Source organism: Triticum aestivum, chromosome 5D (genome assembly GCF_018294505.1).
Source record: "Triticum aestivum cultivar Chinese Spring chromosome 5D, IWGSC CS RefSeq v2.1, whole genome shotgun sequence".
Classification (NCBI taxonomy): domain Eukaryota; kingdom Viridiplantae; phylum Streptophyta; class Magnoliopsida; order Poales; family Poaceae; genus Triticum; species Triticum aestivum.
The window spans coordinates 51,394,285-51,399,997 of NC_057808.1; positions in this window are offsets into that span (position 1 = coordinate 51,394,285).

The window sequence follows — 5,713 nt, forward strand, 5'->3', positions numbered from 1 at the left end:
TAAGTTAAAAAAACAATTAGGTCCCTTTTAATCCTTTTTAAAAAGCAATCAGGCCCTTGTGCGTCAGGCATGGTGGTAGCCTTCCATGGCTGCGGTGGCCTTGGCTTTGCCAAGCGTGTTGGTGACTAGCCATGGCTCTGGCGGCTATGGTGGACGGTCATGGCTGGACCGACCGTGGTGGTGGCTGGTCGTTGTGGCTTGATGTAGGCTCGTCGGCATCGATGCTCGTGGTTGTGGCCGACCTTGGCTTTAGAGAGAGAGAGAGATCAGTGAATGAGAGGGAGAGAAGAGGAAGGAAGAGAGAGAGATTACATGTGGTCCCGAGATGTAAGTTAACAGTCAAATAACCAGTAAAACAAACGGTTTGTTTAGGAACAAACCCGACCTGTCATAAACTAGATCAATTTTAAACCACATGGTCAGTTGGGTTTGTTGAAATCAAAAACCAACTTTGTGGTATGTTTTTGGAAATTTTGAATAAGTGGCAGTTTTCCGGAACCCTAGCCCGAATTGTGGTTGATTTATGCTATTTACTTCAGTACAAGGAACACTAGAAATAATAAAAATAACATACTGGTCCATAGATCACCTATCAATTTTTTCTGTTGCAGTTAGATGACCCTAGAATACTTTTACCAAGTGATGACAGTGCATCAGATGATGATGTAGACCATTTTGGTGACGAGTCTCTGCCAAATGGTGTAGGGAAAAGAAAGTTAACAAACAAGGAAAGATTGGCTCTTTTACTACAAGGAGATAAATTTGATGAGGAAAAAACTGATGACCATGACATGGAGATAACATTCAACGTGGAGTTTGAGGACCTCAGCAAACATATCCTTGAGAGAAAGAGCACCGAGACGAAGACTGTCTGGGAGATGCATCAAGAAAAAATAAAGGAGAAGCGGAAAGCTAGGAAGACAGTAGGGACCCACGAGCGTCATGGCAGTACGCAAGCAAGTGCCTCTATATTACAAGCCCAAAAATATGGTTCTTCCTAATGGTTGGACATCTGGGGCTCACGCCATTGTCAACGTAGTCAATAAACGAGAGAATTACACTACGAGCGGCTGACACCAGGGACCCAGCAGGTCGCGCAGTTTTTTTTTTCAGGAACAAGCAGTTGTTATACTAGTTTTAGCGACGGATCAGGGTAACAACGGGGCTGTGCGGTGGCCTTGGCCCGTCTAGCCAGGGTTTTATTTATGTTTACCACATCATGTGCCCAGTTGTGTTTTTTTCTTACTGAAAATGGCTAGCCCAGTTCTATTTTTTTAAAGAAATACCCAAACGAGGGCTACTTGCTTTAGCAGCCCTGCTGGGCTGCAAATCTTTCAAGACGAGGAGAGTTTCATTCGGTTTGCCCAGAAATGGGCTATAGATTTTTAAAACACATCAAACCGGGAATTAGTTTCAATTTTTCTCATTACAAGATTTTAAATTCCATTGATTTTTATGCGTGGACAATTATTTGGATTTCATATTTATATAGATTATTTTTCAAAATAGTTTGAATGTAAATCGATATTTCAGGATTAAAAATAGTTGACCGCACCGAAATATGCAAAAAATTTGTTTAGTTTTTAACCGTGGCCACAATATGCGGTGTAATGCTAACAAAAAGAAGATAGGCTCCAAAAAAATTCTTAAGAATTAGCAAATGGGCTGTACATTATTAGAAATAATGCACACGAGAGCAGTGACTGTTGGATGTCCATCCAATGACTATCGTGCTTCTTCAATCTTTGCTTTTCCTGCTCCAGCCGCTCAAACAAGCGCCGGCGGGACTGCCTGCTCCCTCCTCCCGCGGCCGGCTATGGTGCTGCGCAGGCCTCACCGCCCCTCCGTACTCCCATCGCTGGCCTAGCCATCCCTCTACCCACCCACACCTGCTGTTATTCTCCGGCGACGGCAGACGAACCAGTAAACCCTCGTACAGTCGTACTCCCCTACGCGTGGGAAATACTGTCGAGTCTTCCCTGCCTCCGTGTCGTTCCCTTCCTAGGCCTCGCTGTCGTCCACCGCCTTGGTGCTCTCGGCGCGGCCTGGTCAACGTGGTCAATGAACGACATCCATCGGAAGTGGACTGTATGTGGAGAGGCTGACAGCTAGGTCCACGGCTGCACGCAAGGAAATGCCTCCTTATTACGCGCAAAATAATGATTCCTCCACCTGACAGCTAGGACCCACGGGAAGGGCTTATGTATTTCACAGAAAAAACGTTCCCCTCGCTGACAGGTCGGACCCACCAGCTAGATCTTCGCATGCAAGGAAGTGCCTTCTTATGACGCACAAAAAAAATGAATACCCCCTGCTAGCTGGGACCCACCATAGTGGGTGGCTGACTTGTGGGCCTACTAAGTTGACGGGGACAGAGGGCTTTGTCAACTTAGTAAATATGAACGATTCTAGCTCCAGTGACCGTACGATGTTCATCCAACGGCCATAGTGCTTCCTCAACCTTTGGTCTTCTTGCTCCAGCCGCCCAAAGCAGCGCCGGTTGTGCCGTCTGCTCCTGCCTCCCGTGGCCGGCTGTGCTGCCGCAGAGGCCTCACTGCCCCCATACTACTCCCACCGCTGGCCAGGCCATCCCTCCACTCACCCACACCCCCTGTTATTCTGTGGTGATGGCAGCCTCACACCGCAGCCGAACCAGTGAACCCTCGTACTTCTCTCCGCATGGGCATCCACTCCCGCGTCTTCCCCGGCTCCGCGTCGTCCCCTTCCTAGGCCTCACGGTCGTCCACTACCTTGGTGTTCTCGGCGCGGCGTGGTCAATGTGATCAACAACCGACTTCCATCGGAAGAGTACTGTACGTGGAGAGGCTGACAGCTGGGTCCACGGCCACAACCCAGTTTTTTTATGATTTGCCAAGTAAGTCATTTTGTCAGGCATGTTGGGCTGCAAATCTTTCAAGACGAGGAGAGCTTCATTTGGCTTGCCGAGAAAATGGCCTATCAATAATGAGAAATGAGCTGTACATTTTTAAAACACATCAAACCGGCAATTGGTTACAAATTTCTTTTTTTCATTTTGAGATTTTAAATTGCATTGATTTTTATGCGTGGACAATTTGTTGGATTTTATATTGATATACATTTATTTTTCAAATCAGTTTGAATGTGACTCGAAATTTCGGGATTAAAAACAGTTCGGACCGCACCGAAATATGCAAAATTTCATATAATTTTTTAACCGTGGCCACAATATGGGCTGTAATACTAACAAAATGAATATAGGCTCAAAAAAACTTAAGAATTAGCAAATGGGCTGTAAATTATTAGAAATAATGGTAGATTGATTGTATGTTGTTTTCCACAGATTTGAGGCTTTCCTAAAAAATAAGGTTGACGCACAAGCAGTGGCTGTTGGATTTCCATCCAACGGCCGTCATGCTTCTTCAATCTCTGTTCTTCCTGATCCAGCCGCTCAAACAAGCGCCGGCGGGACTGCCTGCCCCCTCCTCCCCGCGGCCGGCTGTGCTGCCGCGCAGGCCTCACCGCCCCACCGTACTCCCATCGCTGGCCTAGCCATCCCTCTACTCACCCACACCTGCTGGTATTCTCCGGCAACGGCAGACGAACTAGTAAACCCTCGTACAGTCGTACTCCCCTCCGCGTGGGAAACAACTGCCGAGTCTTCCCTGCCTCCATGTCGTTCCCTTCCTAGGCCTCGCCATCGTCCACCGCCCTGGTGCTCTCGGCGCGGCCTGGTCAACGTGGTCAACGACCGACATGCATCTGAAGTGGACTGTACGTGGAGAGGATGACAGCTGGGTCCACGGCCGCACGCAAGGAAATGCCTCCTTATTACGCGCAAAATAATGATTCCTCCACCTGGCATCTGGGACCCACCGAAAGGGCCTCTGTATTTCGCGAAAAAAACGTTACCGCCGCTGACAGCTTGGACCCACCAGCTATATCTTCGCACGCAAGGAAGTGCCTCCTTATTACGCACAAAAAAAGAATACTCCCCCTGCTAGCTGGGACCCAGTATAGTGGTAGGCTGACTTGTGGGCCTACTAAGTTGACGGGGACGGAGGGCTTTGTCAACTTAGTCAATATGCACGATTCTAGCTCCACTGACTGTACGATGTCCATCCAACGGCCGTAGTGCTTCTTCAACCTCTGGTCTTCTTGTTCCAGCCGCCCAAACCAGCGCCGGTCGTGCCTCGTACTCCTGCCTCCCGTGGCCGGCTGCGATGCAGCGGAGGCCTCACCGCCCCTACTACTCCCACCACTGGCCAGGCCATCCCTCTACTCACTCACACCCCCTGTTATTCTGCGGCGACGGCAGCCTCACACCGCAGCGAACCAGTGAACCCTCATACTCCTCTACGCGTGGGCATCCACTGCCGCGTCTTCCCCGGCTCCGTGTCGTCCCCTTCCTAGGCCTCGCCGTCGTCCACCGCCCTGGTGCTCTCGGCGCGGCGTGGTCAACGTGGTCAAGGAACGGCTTCCATCGGACGTGGACTGTACGTGGAGAGGCTGACAGCTGGGTCCACGGCCGCAGCAAGGAAGTGCCTCCTTATTACGCGCAAAATAATTATTCATCCACCTGACAGCGGGGACCCACCGGACGGGCCACCGTATTTCGCAAAAAAAAATGTTTCCCCCTGACTGCTGGGACCCACCAGCTACATCTTCGCAAGCAAGAAAGTGCGTCCGGGCAAAAAAACACGATTCGCCCCCCTGACTGTTGGGACCCACCAGCTACATCTTCGCACGCAAGGAACTGCCTGACAGTAGGGACCCACCTCGTCGAAGCGTACGTAGCGTTGTCATTCTGGTCGCGAACGTGTACGTACATACTGGTCGATGTAGAGGCGCGCACGTGTCATAGTAGAGGCGCGCACGTAGCATGTACACGTACGTACAACGGCCAGTGTGCAAGAAAGAAAATACGACCACATACGTACAGACGGGCAGGGTCTCGAACGCCTACTCGCGCATACGTACGGCCAGGGCTCGTGTACATGGCTGGGTCGGAACGGAGAAACAACGTCGTCGTCGTGTTCATGGGGAGCCAACCGGCTGGGTCAGAACGGAATGCGTCGTCGTGTTCATCGGGAGGGCTTGGACGGAACAGCCGATGGAAACGAGGCCTGGCGTACCGCAGAACGGAGGAAACGACCTTGTGTTCGATCGTTCACGTTCGAAACGGGATCCTGTTCATCGGAGGGGTCTGGCGTACCGCAAAACGGAGGAAACGGACCTCCTACGGTCAAAACGGGGGTCCTGTTGATCGGGAGGGGTATGGCGTACCATAAAACGGAGGAAACAGACTTGTGTTGGAGCGCTACGGTCGAAACGGGGGTCCTGCTCATCGGGAGGGGTGTGGCGTACCGCAAAACGGGACTCCACGGGATACTGTTCATCTCCACCGTCGACCCCCTCTAGCCTCCACGGGCTACTGTTCATCCACCGTCGACCTCCTCCAGCCTCCACCTGCGACTGTTCATCCACGGGCTCCTGTCCATCCAGCCTCCACTGCGCGCTACTCCACCGGCTGTTGTTCAACCAGCCCTCTCCACGGGCTCCTGTTCAACCACCCCTCCACGGGCTACTATTCGTCCTGCCCTTCACCGTCTACTGTTCATCCTGCCCTCCACGGGGTGGTCCCGTTCATCCAGCCCTCCATGGGGTCCTATTCATCCAGCCCTCCACGGGGTCCTGTTCATCCAGCCCCAACCGGCTCGATCGATCGGGGTAC